Source organism: Onychomys torridus, chromosome 10, assembly GCF_903995425.1.
Source record: "Onychomys torridus chromosome 10, mOncTor1.1, whole genome shotgun sequence".
Lineage (NCBI taxonomy): Eukaryota > Metazoa > Chordata > Mammalia > Rodentia > Cricetidae > Onychomys > Onychomys torridus.
The window spans coordinates 54,132,679-54,153,168 of NC_050452.1; positions in this window are offsets into that span (position 1 = coordinate 54,132,679).

The following is a 20,490-nucleotide window of genomic DNA, read 5'->3' on the forward strand; positions in this document are numbered from 1 at the left end:
TATCCTATCTATCTTATATTTGTGAGTCTAAGGTTTTATATCTAACTTATCTTTTATTATAATTGAGGAAATTATAGTTATCTAGTCTTCAACCACATCAAAGACCTCAGAAGGATATAATATTACCTGAGAACCAGGAGAAGGATGCATGCAACTTTTGGGAGTCTTGCAGGGTAGACAGAGACAGCTGGCAGCCTGGACAGTCACCTAATGTTCCTTTGTAAAGTTGGGGCATTTGTCTTCAGCCCACAGGGCTAGAGTCTCTTGGTCACTTTTTTCAGTGTCCTCTAGTATGTCTGGCAGTTTCCTCTGTGAAGCAGGAACCTGAAGGACCATTTTGTCAAGCAAAGTTCAATGGTCACCTTTCTATGGGTCCTGCATATCCAGTTGATCAAGCAGTCCAGGCAAGAAGTTTCTTGCCCAAATGGCTATTTTTGCAAAGGTGAAGATAAACTCCATATGAAGTGTCTTTGATGCCCATCCTCTTCTCTGAAGTAAATTGTGCTGCCATGAGCAGACATGTCTCACAGTCCAGAAAGTCTACTAAATTTTTAAAAATATTTTAAATTCCATATTCTGTAGGTCTTTGAAATGTTTGAAGATTACCTATCAATCTGAAATACATCTATATATACCTAGAAAACTTAACTAACATGTTACATACAAGTTTGACTATCATAGATGATTAATTATTAATCTATTTTTAATTATCCATTACAATTTAAATGAGTTGCATAAACATAATACCTCAAATGAGAGTAGAAGTCTATATACAGTATAACAAAATTAACTTTTAAGTTTGTATCAATAGACTAAAATCTATACCAATGTAAAACATTTTAAACAAGTTGTTGTTCTTTAAAAGTAAGTTCCTTAATCTACCCTTTCTTCCTATTATATCTATATCATATCCCCTTTTCTTCTTTAGAAAGAGATCGCATTTATATTCAACCTGATTTAAATAAAAATACTGGTTTTAATGTGGCAGTGGTACAGTTTACCACCAGCTCTGGGTCTGGAACCAATTGTACCATCAACTATCAGAAGCAGTTCTATCAAAGTAGTGCATAGCCCAGAAACTTTTTTTTTTTTTTTAACTAGCAAAGGCTAAATCCACCATGCAGTAGAGTAGTGTCCCTTATAGATTCCTCATTCCCACCACACTGCAGGTCAGACGCAACATAGTAGCTCAAAATAGCAGGCTGCTGCTAACTTGAGAGAGACAACTAGGAAGCTGTTTTTAACTCTGTTTTAGAATCTTTTTTGTCAGGTTTTAGGTGGCAACTCTTGCCCCACATTGGGCGCCATTTGTAGTTAGAATTTTCCGGCCTGGCACATAGTCAGGACAAATCTCTCTCACCCGCCAGGCCCATAGACGCTCAGAACCAACCAAGTAAATACACAGAAACTTGCATTGTTTACAAACTGTATGGATGTGGCAGGCTTCTTGTTATCTACTTCTTCTATCTTAAATTAACCCATTTCTATTAATCTATACTTTGCCACAGGGCTCATGGCTTATCAGTACCTTATCTCTTTCTTGTCCTGGCAGCAGCTGGCGGTGTCTCCCCACCCCAGCATTCCACCTCCCAGAATTCTCTTCTTTCTTGTCCTGCCTATAATTCCTGCCTGGCCACTGACCAAACAGCATTTTATTTATACAGAGTGATATCCACAGCAATTAATCTATGTTCTGCCACGTGGGTTAGTTACCTCTGCTCTATACACTGTGTCCAACTTCTTCAGAGTCTCACTGGCTTGCCTCTGGTGTAATATGTTATAATGATACTTGTATTGAAATGTGATTTTATTTGTATGTTAATAAAGTTGCCTTGAGGTCAGAGCAAGCCAGAGCAGAAGCTGGGAGGTAGTGGTGTATGCCTTTAATCCCAGCACTTGGGAGGCAGAGCTAGGTAGATCTCTGTGTGTTCAAGGACACAGCCAACATGGCAGACACATACCTTTAATCTCAATACCAACCATAGAAGACCTGGAGGTCTGCACAAACAGGCAGTGATGAGGAGGTCATGTGGCTGGGTTTACAACCAATGAAAAAACAGAACAGAAAGTCTTTAAATAGACAGGACACACAGAAGTAGGTCTCTTGCAGAGAGGAAGGACAGCAGAAGCAGTGAAGGGTAAGGTTTTCCACTCTTGCTCTGACCTCATGGTTTTTAACTCTGCAACTGGCTCTGTGTTTCTTATTTAACAATATGGTTACATCTACATTTGGTGCCCATTGTGGCAAGAATTCATTAAAAAACCGCTTGTCTTGGCAGTGGGTCTGGCTTCCTGCCTGGGCAGGCTCAGCTCCCTAGCTCGGGCCTAGCTCAGACCTAGCCAAGGCCTAGCTCAGGCCTAACCCTGGCCTAGCTCAGCTTAGGACTCAGGCCCAACCTACCTTAGCTACAAGTGGTTACCACTGCAGCTGGAGTTACTTGATTAAAAAGCCAGTACTACAAACAACTCAGGCCGGCTGGAGCTACGGCTAATTGCAGTAGCTACACATAACTGCAGATAAGCTGCTTTTGGCTGAAACGCCAGCACATGTGGTCCGATGGAGCTTAAGGAATCCAGAGGCCAGGCTCAACTTGGCTCAAGTGGGAACACATGGTTGGACTCAAGCTTTTAGTCAGAACATGGCTATGCTTTCTTGATTTCTTGCTTTCTATCTCTCTCTCTGGATTCCCACCTCGGACGCTAGGTTGCAGTTTTGAAATTCCCTCAGAATTCTACTGTTCTACGCCAAAATTCTATAAATGAACAAAGACCAAAATTAACAATAAAAATAAATGGTGTTTTGTTGTCTGGTCTGGTAGACACAGGTGCTGATGTGACCATAATTGCACCAGAATTTTGGCATCCATCTTGGCCTCTTCAGGAGGTAAATGTTCAACTGTTAGGAATTGGAACATTATCTCAAGTGAAACAGAGTGCAAGATGTCTTGAATGTATAGTTCCAGAAGGACATAGAGGCAGATTAAAACCATATGTGGCTAACATAGCTATGAACCTGTGGGGTCAAGACCTGTTACAGCAATGGAATACTCAGATTAACATCCCTCCAACCTCAGAAATAAATCATAAACTAGCACATGTTTCTGCGAGAAATATTAGAAGGTATCATTCTAATGAGTGGTTTCCAGCCAGCCATATTATACAAGAACAGGGCACAAAAACTCATGATCTTCCAAAGACACCAACAGCTCTACCTTTAAAATGGTTAACAGACAAGCCTGTATGGGTTCATCAATGGCCTTTAACAACAGAGAAACTCCAGGCTTTAGAAGAGCTGGTAGAAGAACAGTTAAATGCTCATCATATTGAAGAATCTACTAGCCCATGGAATTCTCCTATATTTGTTATTAAAACAAATCTGGTAAATGGAGAATGGAAACAGACCTTAGAGCAATTAACAAAGTAATTCAGCCAACGGGCTCTCTACAATCTGGAATTCCTTTGCCTACTCTGTTACCTAAAGGATGGCTTCTCATAGTTATTGATTTAAAAGACTGTTTCTTTTCAATACTCTTACAAGATATTCCACGTGGAAAATAATATCACTAAGCTGACAAACATCATCTACAGATCAGCTTTGGACTACAAAGTGCTTAGAGCAATTCTAAAATGGCTAGCTGAGATGATCCAGTTTCAAAGACTACTTGAATAAGGAATTGATATAAACCCTGAACTTTGGCATTATGGATAACAAAGACTATAGGTACCTTTCCTAGAATTTGACAATTAACCCAAATTTTTTTCTTTTCAGAATAAAGATAACTTCACCCATACCCAGCAGGAAGCAATTTCAAGAATAGTAAGCACACATTCCCAAAGGGGTGTTGTGGGGTTTGTGGTTTTTTTGGTCTTTTTATGGGTTTTGGGTCTGGGATAGTTTTCATTGTTTAGGAGGGTTGGTTACAAGTTGTTGTTAAGGGCTAGGAAAAAGGCTAGGCAAAAGGTGCTTGTTTAAAAAAAAAGAAAAAAGAAAAAGACAGTTACTAGTTTTAAATACTTAACATTGGATTGGATTGTTTTATATTGTATATAAATTATTATTATTATTATTATTATTATTATTATTATTGAGATTGAGATTGTTAGAATATGACATACACATATTTCTAATCTTGCTCAAGATGTTGTATTTATACCATTCATTTAACAATGTAATGCATTTTTCTAATCCTTGAATGTTAGTATTACCAACTATTAGGTTATATAGAAATGAAAGTTATGGTTAGACATTACAATTGAACTTGTTGTCATATTAGATATTTTCAAGATCAAACACATATATTTTAGATAGACAGGTCATCTTAAAACCCTTCAGAGATCTACAGAATATGGCATTTAAAATGTTTTAATAACTTAGGAATTTTTCTTTTTTGCTATGACTATGAGACCTGTCGGCTGCTGGCAGTACCAATCTACTTTTGAGAAAATATGGGCATTGAAGAAACTGCATATGGAGTTAACTTTCATTGTGGCAAAAGTTAGCCACTGGACAACAAAGTATCCTCAAATCAACTGCTGACAAACAGGACAGACAGGACATGAAACAAAGGACTACCAATTCTTGTCAAAACAAGTGTGGTTGTGGCTTTAACAAAAGGCATCTTCTGAAGCCAGGACAATATGACACCATCCCTGAAGTGAGTGGCCTTTGCAATCTGTAAAACATACTGTGCCCTTTTCTTCGAAGGTAGCTGAACAGGGAGTAGGCCAGCAGCTTCTGATGTGCAATGGGACAGCAGATGAAACAGTTATTCTTGAAGAATAACTAAGCTCACACCTTTCAATAGTAGACTGGTATTTAATAGAGGGATGTGGAGAAGAACAGGATGCCGAGAGGAAGCCACATATACACAGCCAAGAAAAATGGACAGCTGAATTGAAAAAAACATCAATAATTTCCAGAATTTAAAATCCTGAATCATGAAATGACACTAATGGAATTCAGGTGTTTCTGGTACATGGACTGTTCTCACCAAATGTGAGGTCAAACTGTTGACCTTGTATACATCCTAGTTCACAAATGAGTCTGTCAGATATGCTAAGCCTATAGGCTGAAGATGATGGCCCAAAACTGTGCAGAAACCTTAGGTGACTGTTCAGGCAGCTGGCTGTTTCTGTCAACTCATATATTTTTTTTTTTGAATCTGCTTGCATGCACTTCCTGTTTTTATTTTTTATTAGGTAGTATTATGTCCTTCTTGGTCTCTGAGGGAGTTGAAGATCAGTTAGTTATAGTTATAATTATCTTTGTTAAGGATTTCAAAAAAGGTCACTAAAAGCTGTAAGTATATAAATTTGAAAGACGTTATAAGACAGTTCCATTAGTAATATGTTAGGATAGAAAGTGAATCAGGTACATTTTGGACTTACCAAAATAGGATAGATAATGGAAATATTTTCTCTGGATTTGTCAAATGCAAATGGACTAGACATTGTTTAGGTATTTACTATCTGTACATATGGTATATATAGTTATTGTTCTTTTGTATATAGTTTTTCTTATATTAGTTATAACTTTTTTCCTTTTTTTTTCTTTTTATTAAAATAGAAAAGGGGAAATATAGTGATATTTTATTTGTATTGAAATGTGATTTTATTTAGTTTATTTATAAAGTTGCCTTGAGGTCAGAGCAAGCCAGAGCAGAAGCTGGGAGGTAGTGGTGCACACCTTTAATCCCAGCACTTGGGAGGCAGAGCTAGGTAGATCTCTGTGTGTTCAAGGACACAGCCAGCTTGGCAGACACACGCCTTTAATCTCAATACCAACCATAGAAGACCTGGAGGTCTGTACAAACAGGCAGTGATGAGGAGGTCATGTGGCTGGGTTTACAAGCAATGAAACAACAGAACAGATAGTCTATAAATAGACAGGACACACAGAAGTAGGTCTCTTGAGGAGAGGAAGGACAGCAGAAGCAGTGAAGGGTAAGGTTTTCCACTCTTGCTCTGACCTCATGGTTTTTAACTCTGCAACTGGCTCTGTGTTTCTTATTTAACAATATGGTTATATCTACAATCTGTAGTGATATATTGTGTATCCTAACAAAATTTGTCTGAAGATCAGAGATCAGAAGAAGCCATTAAATTAAACATAGACCTTTACAAATTTATGTTACAGTAACCTGCTTGCCTAGATTCCTCCTTCTCTTTCTCTCCCTCCCTAGAAATTCTCTCTCCTGCCTACCTATTGACTATTCACCTCTTTTTAAAACCAATCATAGTGACACATCTTCAGACAGTATAAACAAATACTCTGCAACATCAACCAGTATTCAAAATGACCTGTGATGTTCCACATCAGCTCACACAATTTTATCCTCACTATCTCTAATAATCCATTCTGGTTTTGTTGCTGTTCCATCTGCTCCAAGCCCATGAGCTCTGTTGCATATTTTTTTTTCTTTTGTTTATCATCACATTCCTCTGTGTTTACATGGTTCACTATCCCTGCACCTCTGGCCTTTCTTCAGATGCCACACTCTCCTGGACTTATATCCTGTCTGGTTTGTTTATTATTGTACAGCCTGCTTTACCTCTAAAACCCAATTCACATTCATTATTAATCAACTGTTTTCTACCTTAAGCTAAATATCCCACTAAACACAGCAAACTGCTTAAAAGTGGACTTTACCATTAATAAGTGTATCACTTGGGCATGTGATCTCTTTTTCCCTTCTTTTATTTCAGAAGTATGAACTGAATACTATATTTGTACTTAATTATTTGGTTTTTATTATATCTCTTTCCACTATTATTTACCTTCTTATCACTTTATTAAATTCAATGATATGTCAGATATTTAGAAATTGGCTGGAAACTTTATTGTTTAATAAAGAGGTAGACAAATAATTACAATTTATGTTTGGATTTTATTAAAAATTAGATCTGGGTCTCTTATTTCTTGGTTACTTAATATTAATAAAATTTAATAATAATAAGCTACTATTTATTGGGAATATAGATACTGAGGTTTGGGAGAGAATGGAGATGAAGACATGAACATAGGAATATACAATGCTTAAAAATTCAGTCACTGGTGAGATAATTTACACAAGCATGGCATCAGTTCCTTCCCTTTTTCCTTCCAGACCTTCAAACACTGGGATTTTTCAAGTCTCATCCCTTCATATTATCTCCAAAATCAATACTGGTCTTTGACTAATATTATTTTAGGATAGAAGAGTCATCTTAATGTACAGTCTCTATACAGTTAGGAGCTTTTCTCTCCCACCAGCAGTGGAGAAGTGTTCTACTTGCTCCACATTCTTTCCAGCATGAGCTGTCACTTGTGTTTTTTATCTTAGCCATTCTGACAGGTGTAAGATGGAATCTCAGAGTCGTTTTGATTGACATTTCCTCAATAGCTAAGGATATTTAACTATTCTTTAAGTGTTTCTTAGCCATATGACTTACCTCTGTTGAGAATCCTCTGTTTAGATCTGTGCCCTGTTTTTTAATTGGATTATTTGGTTTGTTAATGTCTAGTTTCTCGAGTTTATATATTTTTGAAGTCAGTCCTCTGTCAGATGTGGGGTTTGTGAACGTATCTTCCCACTCTTTGGGCTGCAATTTTGTCCTATTGTTAGTGTCTTTTGCCTTACAGAAGCCTTTCAGGTTCATGAGGTTCCACTGATTGCTGATCTTACTGCCTGAACTATTGGTGTTCTTATTCGGCTAGTTGTCTCCTGTGCCCATGTGTTCAAGACTATTTTGCATATTTGTGACAGTTGTGCAACTTGGTTTTCTTGTGGAATTCTTAACAGTGGAAGTAGGAGCTGTCCTTGTCTGTTTTGAAACCGTTTGAGACTATATTCCTCATATCAGGTTGCCTTGCCCACCCTTAATACAAGAGGAGATACTTAATCTTACTGTAAACTAAAATCCACGGGGGGTTTTTTTGTTTTGTTTTGTTTTGTTTTTTGTTTTTCGTTTTTTTTTTAAGATACACATGGAAGGCCTTCCCTTTTTTGAATAGAAATAAAGGGGAATAAGATTGGGTAGGGGCAGAGGGGATGTGGGAAAATGAACTGGGACCCTGGTGTCAAGATGTAAAATAAATAAGTAAATGTAAAAAAATAAGACATAAGACCTTTTCAATAACAAGCTCAGTCATGCTGTTATTGTTGTTTGGGAATTATAACCAGGGTAAAATCTAGATTCCAGAGGACCTGCTCTGCTTTCCATTAGTGTCAAGCAGATTTCTCTAGATATTGATACATGTCCCCTAAGAGTAACATTGAGAACCATATTTCCAGAACATACTAATATCTTATTAAATTCTAAAATAGCAAATATTATCTATTTCTATAATGATTAATTCAGGTTTCCTATTTTCCTTCAAGCTGCCTTGAATGTAACTTATAAAGACTGCTGAACACATGTCAGATTATGGCATAAAATATCAGTGAGTCAAACAGTGCCAGCACAGTTCAGAGTTAATGAACCCAGTATTCATGTTCATTAACAATATTAGCTCCCACCTAGTTATGTCTGCTACCAACTCACACTGGAGATACTGTTTCCTTATATTAAGGTGAAAATTATTTGTTCCTAATCTTCCATCTTAAATTGCACTTCTTATTTATGCGTTTATTTGTTTGTTCATTTGTTCAAGACACAGTCTTAGAAACTAACTGTGGCTTACTCAAAAGTCACCCTGCAGATCAAGTTGGCCTCGAACAAGTGGCAGTCCTCTTGCCTGTACCTACTAAATGCTAGAATTAGAAGCTTTACCACCAGAAATCTTATAGAAAAAGCAGAGAATGAATGAAAATATTGAAGCACAGTGAATAAGTCAAAGGCAGTACTTCATACTTGTAATCCCAGAACTCAAAACAAACATTGAAATTTAAATCATAGGCAATAAGAGGCATGTGGTGGTCCATACTAGCATTCCAAATAATCACAAGCTGAGGCAGAAGAATTTGGGAGTTGGCCTATATAGTGACTGTCATACTAAAAGACTGAGAGCTATAGGGATTATTTGTAATTGTATATACATACATACAAACATACATATCTATGTAATACATATATACATACATACACACAGATAGATAGATAGATAGATAGATAGATAGATAGATAGATAGATAGATAGATATACAGACCTGCAATCATTCAAATTATCAAACTATAGAATGAAGAAGGTAAATAAATTCATAGAGAGGATGAAATACTCTACAAATTAAACATATGTCATTCAACTTTGATGAACTAATGGGGATTGTTTTACACTCAAAGTTTTAGTAATTCAATAATTATCTTTCTAGAACTTTTGTCTTTTTATGTGCTTTCATCTTCAGTACTACGGCAAAATCCAGAGGAAAAACTAAACCCATAGCACATCTTGGGAAGGTGAAGTCAGCACTTTGTCAAGATTGACCATATTCTATACCATTAATAAAAATTAGTTGAATGGGTTTCCCTCTTCATTAAGACTAAAGGCATTTCCCAGGTTTGTTCCTCAGATCTTTCTATGCATCCAATGTTGTTAGTTAGCAATAATCCATTGCTGATATGAAGCACCATAAAGGAAAAGCAAATATGGGGGGAGAGTTTATTTGACTTACACTTCCACATAACTGTTTACTACTGAAGGAAGTCAAGACTGGAACTCAAACAGTGTTGAAACCTGGAGGCCAAAGCTGATGCAGAGGCCATGGAAGGATGTTGTTTATTGGCTTGTTCCTCATGGCTTGCTCAGTCTGTTTTCTAATAGAACTCAGTATCACCAGCCCAGGAATGGAACTACCCATAATAGTCTGGGACCTCCCCCACTAACCATTAATAACGAAAATGCTTTACTGGCCTGGCTATAACCCCATCTTGTGTTCTTGAGGTATTTTCTTAATTTATGTTCCCTCTCCTCAGATGACTCTGGATTGTTTCAGTTTGACATAAAACTATCCAATACACCAATATAAACTTTCTCTTGATATTCATAATATGTGCTAAAATCCTTACCAGAAGGGGCTAGGAACTTCTTTTTTCTTCTTTTGATTAGCTTTATTTTATTTCATTTTTTCTCCTTTTTAAATTTATTATATTTGTGTTTTAATTTTACACATCAGCCATGGGTTCCCCTGTACTCCCCCCTCCCCTCCATTCCCATCTCCTCCAGGGCCAAGACTCCCCTGGGGATTCATTCAAACCTGGTGGATTCAGTACAGGCAGGTCCAGTACCCTCCTTCCAGGTTGAGCAAAGTGTCCCTGTGTAAGCCCAAGGTTCCAAACAGCCAGCCAGCTCATGCAATAAGGACAGGTCCTGGTCCCACTGCCTGGGTGCCTCCCAAACAGTTCTTGAGAGATAGTTAGCATAGATGGTTAGACAAAATGGCTCAGAACTTAAATGTAATGATCTCAGTTAGATCTTTGTTATCAAGTTCAACACACATGATAGAAAGGAAAGAAATCACTCCCACAAATTGTCCTGTGATACACACACACACACACACACACACACACACACACACACAACAAAGAACTGGAAATGAAAAAAATGAATTAAAAAGATATTTCCCTTGAGATAAAATTGAAAAGGCTGAGTTGTCATTACAGGTCTGAACCTGACCCCTGTATCTCACATTCATTTTCAACTGGCCATGTGAACATTTACTACTGAAAATGCTCCTGCCATAATGGTGACACTCATCATGAAGTTCTTTCTGCTTAGGATAGAACCTAAGACACTCACAAGCCCAGGAAGATCCAGAGTTATGATCTAATCTAAACTAATGTTTTAGGTTGTATATTCTTACCTCATGCATTTTTAATTGTAATGAAAAATACACCAACACAAATCATTTCTCAATAGCCTGAGAGCATTTCAACCTTTAGATTTTAAAGCCGGGATGCATTAACAGTTCATTTTGCTAAACAAACTTTCTGTTAACCTATTAGGAAAACTCCTAACACTATGCACATCATAACTTTGAATGTTATTTTTGACTCTTCCATTATCAACATCTCCCTGTACTTTCCTGTCATTCATGATTCCTACAGCTAGCTAGTAGGTAAGTGCTGCCAAAGCAACATCTCCCCTAAGGGTCGAACACAGTCTCTTCCTCTCCAGCTTTCATGCCATTAATCTTGCCTGAGCTACTATCACCAAGCTAAAATCCATGCAGCTTGCTTCTGACTGCCTTCTCTGGCCTCTTGGAAAATGTTTCATTAAGGGAAATGTAGTAATGTGATTATATAGATCCATATGTGAAGTCATCTGACCACTTCTGTTTTACTCCATTGTTAGAGACATTGTGGTAGATTATATTCTCTTTAATTATATTTATTTATGGTCATATTTTCTATCTTAGCCTTACCTCAAAATGAATAGATTGTCACATAAGTGTGGGATGATCTAAATATTTGATAATTGAGGTGGTGTTGAGAAAAAGATGAACATCTTTTAGTGAACCTTTGAGAAGTTCATTACACTAAAAAAATGTGTCTTGATCATATCCATCTCTAATTTTTTCCAGATCTCCTTAGAAAGAAGAGAGATTTTTTAATAGAACATATATATTTCCTCATATACACATACTGATACACGGTCATATATGGCACAGTTCTCCATACACTAATTCACATTAATAGTTTCTAAGTATGATTTTACTTTCCTAGTATTTTCATACTATTTTTCTATCATCACAGTTCACACATTATGTGAGCAAGTTTTCATAATTACAGGTTAATTGAAGACTATATAGCAGTCTAGAAATTTTTCTGAGTTTTGAGAATATTTATTTATTTTTTCTCTCCTTTTTCTAATTTGTTATAATTGTGTTTTAATTTCACAAATTAGCCATGGGTTCCCGAATACTCCCCCTTCCCACCCCAACCCACAACTTACCCCAGCACCTCCCCTCCATTTCCATCTCCTCTAGGACAAAGATTCCTCTGGAGATTCATTTAAACCTGGTGGATTCAGTACAGGCAGGTCCAGTCCCTTCCTTCCAGGCTGAGCAAAGTGTCACTATGTAAGCCAAGGTTCCAAACAGCCAGCTCATGAAATAAGGACAGGTACTGGTCCCACTGCCTGTGTGCCTCCCAAACAGTTCAAGATATTCAATTATCTCACGTATCCAGAGGGCCTGATACAGCTGGGGGCGCCACAGCCTTTGGTTCATAATTCATGTGTTTCCATTTCTTTGGCTGTTTGTCCCTGTGCTTTTCCAATCTTGGTCTCAACAATTCACATGCTTACAGTCCCTCCTCTTTCTCAGCAATTGGACTCCTGGAGCTCCACCTGGGGCCTGGCCTATGATCTCTGCATCCACTTCCCTCAGTTATTGGATGAGAGTTCCAGCATGACTATCACGGTGTTTGGCCATCTGATCACCAGACTAGGTCAGATCAGGCTTTCTCTTGACCATTGCCAGCAATCTACATAGATGTATCATTGTGGATTTAAGGGGACCTCTCCAGCACTCTGCCGATTCCTGTTCTCATGTAGTCATCATTTATCATGGTCTGCTATTCCTTGTTCACAATTTCTGTTTTTGGTCCAGCTGGGATCTCCTGCTCCCCTAAGCTTTCTTTCCCTCAAATCTTGCCCTTCATTACTCCCACTGTCATCCAGGTTGTTCATGTAGATCTCATCCATTTCTCTGTCATTGGGCAATACCTGTGTCTTTCCTAGGGTCCCGTTTTTCTAGGTAGCCTCCCTGGAGTTGTGTAGCAGTCTAGTCATCTTTGTTTTACCTCTAGTATCCTCCTATGAGTGAGTACATTCCATGATCATCCTTCTGAATCTAGGTTACCTCACTCAGGATAATTTGTTCTAGATCCATCCATTTGCCTGCAAACCTCATGATGTCATTGTTTTTCTTTGCTGAGTAGTACTCCACTGTGTATATGTACCATATTTTCTTTATCCATTCTTCAGTTTAAGGGCATCTAGGTTGTTTCCAGGTTCTGGCTATTACAAACAATGCTGATATGAACATAGCTGAGCAAATGCCCTTGTGGTATGATTGAGCATTCCTTGGGTATATGCCCAAGAGTGCTACAGTAAGCCAATAGTCAACATCAAATTAAATGGAGAGAAACTCAAAGCAATACCACTAAAATCAGGAACAAGGCAAGGCTGTCCCCTCTCCCCATACTTATTCAATATAGTACTTGAAGTTCTAGCCAGAGCAATAAGACAACACAAAAAGTATAAGGGGATACAAATTGGAAAGGAAGAAGTCAAGCTCTCCCTATTTGCAGATGACATGATAGTATACATGAGTGACCCCAAAAATTCAACCAAGGAAGTGATAAAGCTTATAAACCCCTTCAGCATCATAGCAGGATACAAAATCAACTGAAAAAAATCAGTAGCCCTCCTATATACAATAGATAAACAGGCTGAGAAGGAAATCAGAGATACATCACCCTTTACAATAGCCACAAATGATATAAAATACCTTGGGGTTACTCTAAGCATGTGAAGGACCTATATGACAAGAAATTTAAGTCCCTGTAAAAAGAATTTGAAGAAGATATCAGAAAATTGAAAGATCTCCCATGCTCATGGATAGGCAGGATTAACATAGTAAAAATGGCGATCTTACCAAAAGCAATCTACAGATTCAACACAATCCCCATCAAATTACCAACACAATTCTTCAGAGACTTGGAAAGAACAATACTAAACTTCATATGAAAAAAAAAAAAAAAACAGGATAGCCAAGAGAATCCTGTACAATAAAACAACCTCTGGAGGCATTACAGTCCCCTACCTCAAGGTCTACTATAGAGCTACAGTAATAAAAACAGCTTGGTACTGGCATAAAAACCGACATTAGGACCAATGGAATTGAATTGAAGACCCTGGCATTAACCCGCACACATATGAACATATGATTTTTGACAAAGAATCCAAAAATGTACAATGGAAAAAAGAAAGCATCTTCAACAAATGGTGCTGGCATAACTGAATGTCAACATGTAGAAGCCTGCAAATAGATCCATATCTCTCACTGTGCACAAAACTTAAGTCCAAGTGGATCAAAGACCTCAACATAAATCCAGTTACTCTGAACCTGATAGAAAAGAAAGTAGGAAGTAGTCTTGAATGCATTGGCACTGGAGTGCACTTTCTAAATATATCACCAGTAGCACAGACAGTGAGAGAAACAATCAATCAATGGGACCTGCTGAAACTGAGAAGCTTTTGCAGAGCAAAGTACATGGTCAACAAGACAAAATGACAGCCTGCAGAATGGGAAAATGTCTTTACCAACTACACATCTGACAGAGGGCTGATATCCAGAATGTATAAAGAACTCAAGAAATTAGACATCAAAATGCCCAACAGTCCAATTAAGAAATGGGCTATAGAACTAAACAGAGAATTCTCCACAGAGGAAATTCAAATAGCTGAAAGACATTTAAGGAATTGCTCAACATCCCTAATTATCCAGGAAATGCAAATCAAAACAACTCTGAGATACCACCTTATACCTGTCAGAAAGGCTAAGATCAAAAACACACAAGACAGCTTATCTTCTGGAGAGGATGTGGAGCAAGGGGAACTCTCCTCCACTGCTGGTGGGAATGCAAGCTTTTACAGCCACTTTGGAAATCAATATGCTGCTTCCTTAGAAAATTGGGAATCCATCTTCCCCATGACCCATTTGAAAATATTTATAACAACTTGTTTTTAAGATCATTGTTGGCCTTTCATTCTACTTATTTGTAACTGGAATCTTAAAGAGTCTTATTAATAAAATCAAACCTGAGACCAGTTATTGGGGTGGTTGCTGGAAGATCAGAGAAGCAGAACAAGCTAGGGCTATCTCACCTTGCTAGTTCCTCAGGTGATCCTCTTTACTCAGGCTGAAAGCTTCTGAGTCCTCATCCCAATGGCTCTCAGCTGAATTGTGTTGCTCCAAAGCCTGAATGCTAACTAACCAAATGCTTAACTAACTACATGCTTTTCTCACCTAGTTCCTGGTCCTCATGCCTTATATACCTTTCTCTTTCTGCCCCCACTCCCTGAGATTAAAGGTTGGGTTTCTGTGATTAAAGGCGTGGGTCACCATGCTTAGCTCTTTCTAAAGTGGCCTTGAACTCAGAGATCCGGCTAGCTCTGCCTCCCAAGTGCTGATTAAAGGCGTGCACCACCACCACCCAACTTCTGTTATGGCTTACTCTTCCCATTTTCTAGCCACCATTTTTGGCTTTGTTCTAGTGGCTATCTGTTCTCTGACCCCAGATATGTTTATTTCGGGGAACACACAATAATTCAGGGAACACAATGCCCACCACACATTAATTTTTTTGATGAAAAATAATTCTGTGGGATGATCTGTTGTTATTTTAACTCTGTTTTTTTATTATAATCTGTTGCTAACAATCTCCTAAATTCTATCAAATGTAAATTTAGAATATTTTTAGCATTTTTTCTAGTGCCTAAGATAAACTGAAGAAATTAATTGTGTATATAGAACATAAATCTTGGTAGATGTTGATTTCAGTTCATATTTCTCTAAGTCAATTACTGCAATTTCCCATCTCCTCTTGTTTCTTGATTCCATACTTACTATTAAATATCTTTTGGTATCCTTATGGTAAGAAGGGATGTTCATAGAAGATATATTTAGATCATACTCAATAATTTCAATTTCATAAAGTTTCACTTTAAACAAATCTAGAAAAATACAGTAAGATAGCCTTCATGACCAAACTTCAGAACTGTATATAAAGGAAACCTCTTTAACGAAATATTTAGTGTTAGGCATAGTGTTAGTGTCTCAGAAATCAAGACAATAGACATTTTTGCAATATCCTATGAGTTCTGCACTACATACAGGATTCAAACTAGAATTTCCTTCCATTTTTTTTCTGTAAATATGAGAAAATATTTGGTTTTCATGATAGTGAGTATGATAATTTGATAACAGCTTTAAAGCTGTAATTGGAAATTAAGAATTATCACTTTCATACACGCATGGCTAAAATCTCCTCATCTATCTAGATGTAAATATGTTCCTTAGAAAGTGGGAAAATTATACTGACCTTACTCACTGTTAACTTCTAAAACTTATTGCCACATTGTTAATAGATAGAAATTGGTATATAAAATATATGTTTTAAATGAGGCTATATGTGTTATAGTATATATTTTTTCTGCTAAAAGGCTTGGTTCTTACATCTCCATAAAAACAATTCACATTACTGTTAAATTTATTCTGTTAATGGCAAAGAACACTGACCTTTTGAAGTAGAATTCTCCGATAAGATATAGTAGAGTGTTTAAAAGTTGCTTAGAGGAAAAGTGTGTTAAAAATGCATGCTGGTGGGATACTAAGGAAAAAGAACAGTGGAGTTGATGTGGCTTGGGTTGACCATAACTATATGAGAAAGTATCATAAGGAAAAAAAAAACCCTGTAAGTTAATTTCACAGACACAGACATACACAACAAATACTTTTCTAACAGAAATTGCCTTCATACCTGACTCTTGATCTGTCTGCCCCTCTTGCTAACTTTACAACAACAACTGATGTCAGTTTTAGTGTTTTCTTCATTTTTAAATATGTAAAAGTGATGAGTGTATGTGTTTTCCTATTTCCTATAAGAAATCTGGACATCAACCCCAAAGTCCTTCAAATTTTGATGCTATAAACTTACTTACAAACTTTCCTAGATAACAAATTAAATACTTCACAACAACTTCTTCCTTTATCCTCTGATGAAGTTCAGGAGCAAGTGACATGAAAGGGCACTTTTATTTCCCAATTTTCTATTTTTCAGATATTATTGCCCTAAAGTTGTTTTTTTTAGAATTAGCTAAAACCTTAGCATTAACATACTTCCTTTGAGTCCCTCATTTATTTAGTGAGTGAAGCTCCCTGAGTGTCCCAGTTTTATCCAATAAGTGGAGGCTATCGATGTTTATCATTTAATTTCATTTTTATTTACACTTTATTATGCATGTGTAGGTATATATGAATGCATGCATAGATGTGTACATGTCATAGTATGTATGGAGATATCAGAGGACCATTTATGGCAGTCACTTTTCTACCCTGTGGGTAACTCGGGTGTGAGGTTTTATGAAGAGCACCTTTACTCACAGAGCCAACTATTGGCCCTCAGCGTTTTCTTTATACTACAAACTATAGTATGATTTTTGATGGCAAAGATCCAACAGTGTGTTATTTTCATTTGAATAGTGTTCAGAGGGAGGTAATTTTATTCCACTGGAATGCTAAACCAGAACTCTCAAATCGATTCCATCAACTCTGCTATGAAGTCACACTAAGAATTCTGGTTCCCCTTTCACATTTTTCAAGCATGTTCTTAGTTTGATTCATATTTTTTCCTGGTCCCATTGTCTCTTTGCACCCCTGGGTGAATGATATTTATTATAGGACAGAGACCATCAGTTTGAAATAGATGAAGAATAATCTGGGTCAGCTCCAAGGCCAGGTTCTATACATCATGTTATTTGATAGTTTATGATCCTTTTTCCTCGCAAATCTGTAAGGATACTGAGCATCATGTGTCACCACACAGACAGTCAGAGCTTCTATCCCTTGAGGCTGTACATTTGCTCCTTCACCTGAGACAATGGAGCTTTCAGCATTTTGGCATCCACTCACTCAACTCAGATGACATTTCCTTTGTCATCTAAGTTAATGGATATACAATAACCTTATAGAAGTGGAAAAGGACATCTCAAAAGGCACTTCAGTTTTTCTTCTATTTCTATAACTCTCAAAAGTTGACATGACTGATGAGTAAATCCTAAATGGAGCCATGGGCACTGTCAGTTACAAATACGTAATGCATACACACTGCTAGTTCATATGTCAGGTTCATTCTGCACTCCATTTCCCTTCAGACCTAAAGTTAACTACAAGATTATCTATGTTTGCTTTTTAAAGTTTAAAATTATATTTTATTAACTGATAATTTCAATGTATTCTGGTTATTTTTCCTCTCCCTTCCCAACTCCTCACAGATTCACCTCACATATCTACCTACTCAATTTCATGTTCACTTCTTCTGTTTGATTTTGATTTTACCAATGCAGTCCTATTCACGCTGGCCGAATACACATTAGTATGTGTCCTACCATGGAGAACAATTGACTTATCAGGAGTTATGCTTTAGAAATGACTCTCCTAGTATTTACAAAATGCCAATAACTTCAGCTACAGGTAGGACTTCATGATCAATGACTCCTTCTATGCTGTGATTTTATCTTGCTTGGGCTTATATAGCTCTTGTGCATGTTACCATGATTATTGTCAGTTCCTATGTGCATCTGGCTTCTTGTTCCTGGAAAGGATTGTTTTCTTACAATGATATAACATCCTTGGTTGTTATGATTATTCTCATCTCTCTTCTGCAATGACCCCTGACCCTTGGGAAAAGAGGAGTGATATAGGTATAGTATTTAGGTCTGAGAAGTCCACAATCCTCTTCTCTGCATGTTGAGAGATCCACTGGTGTACAGATTCATCAATAAAACATTAGCAGTCATTTTAAAACTCAGTCCATTTAAAATAATTGTAACATTCTTTCCACCTAGGGCTTGTTACCCATCTAGTCATAGCTTCTTGGCCCTGATAATGATGCCCACTCTAGGTTCTATCTCTTGGATTGAGCCTTAAATTTATCCCATCAGAAAATGTTTGGTTACACCCATAACATTCAAGTTATAATTGCACCAATAGGCATATCTTGCTAGGATAGTATTGTTCTACCAATGACGGATCATAGTTGAAGACAACTGATTAGTATTTTTCTCTTTCAGTAGAGTGCCATAGCACCTTCCCACCCTGTGAAAGTTAGCTAGTAGAGATCAAGTACACAGGTCATTATCAGTTTAGTTCCTCCATGCTTTGTGACTCCACTTTCTGGTTTCTTGTATCTCTAACAAAAAGGAGAATTTTAACACAACAAAATAAGCTTTAATATCACCACAAAAATTGTCATTCAAAACAATTGTGTAAATATATGTTTTGGAGCTTCTAATACATTTATTGATAACATTATATATCTGTATAATACATACCTAATGCTTTAATTTGCCAGTGATGTTTTAGGTCACAAAGGCTGGACCTGTACAATCCCAAGCTAGACAAGACTGCAGCATATCTGAGGAACTGACGGTATTTGAAAGCTGCTGAGAAACGGAGAGTAGGTTGGTCATGTGCCAGTGAAAGGTCATATACCCAAGATTGGCACTGACAATTCTTATCATCCACTGACTTATGGATCCCATACTCTACTTTTGCCTCCATCTTCACACATGTCTCATTGAATCTCATCCCTCTGTCTCATTAAGTCAACAGTCCTATCTATATGTGAGCACAATTGTTCTAATCATCTTAACTTTAATAACTATAGCAGAAATGACTGTGTAATAGTTAATCTTTATTATTAACATGGTAGATTTGAGAATCACCATGGAAGCAAATCTCTGGGCATGCCTGTGAGAAATTTTATAGAGTAGGCTAATTGAGGCAGGAGGACTGACCTGAAAATCAGGCAAGGGCATTCTATGGACAGTGGTCCAAGACTGCATGAATGGAAGAAAGAGCTAAGTACTAAAATCAGTCACTACCTGCTTCCTGATAGAAAATGTAATGTGACAAGCTTATTCATGTCCCTTTAACCTTCCTGTCCCTGATGTTATGGAATGCATCTCTTGAGACTCTGAGCCAAAACAAATCCTTACTTTAAAAGTTTTTTGGTCAGTTTTTTTTTTTTTTTCACACAGCAACAAGACAAGTACTTAACACCCACCTTATTCCAGATTAAGTCAGGTTCTCAAGTACTAGAGGCTAAGGTGTTAATATACGCATTGGGTATATGTGTTGGGTGTTATACCATAAATAACACCCCAAAGTTGATTTAGAATCAGGATTTAACTAGCTGAATTCTCTGCTTCACTATGCACTGACCCAGGCTCTAGGAGCTACTTAGTGGCCATTACAAAGATTGGAAAATTATCCCTTTCCAGATTTTGTTGTATTTTTTTTAATACAGAGATGGCTTTTAGAAGTATTTAATCTTCCAACTGTGATGGCGCATGATTCTAATTCCAGCAGAATTCCTGCAGTTACAAGCAGAAGGAGATAGAACTCTGTGAGTTCAAAGCCAGGTTGATCTACATAGTGAGCTTTAGGTTAGGTTAGCAAGGGCTACAAGTAAAGAATCTGTCTTTAAAAATTCTGAATATGCAAAGTAGTCTAATAAATTCTGATATCCAACATATTGTTGACCTTCTTCATGTAACCAAAATATTGCATGCATGATGAGAAAACCTCCAAAAGTAATTAGACAGCACCCATCACGGTTACACTGACATCTCACAGGAAAGGGGTGCCACAGTAGTTTAGCTTGTGACTCATGTTCCTAATTTGAAAATCACCAGTAATGATTGGATAGTCACTCTAATGTGGTGGTATTGTGTTCCCCCAAATATTGTGCACCCTAATAAACTTATCTGTGGTCAGAGAACAG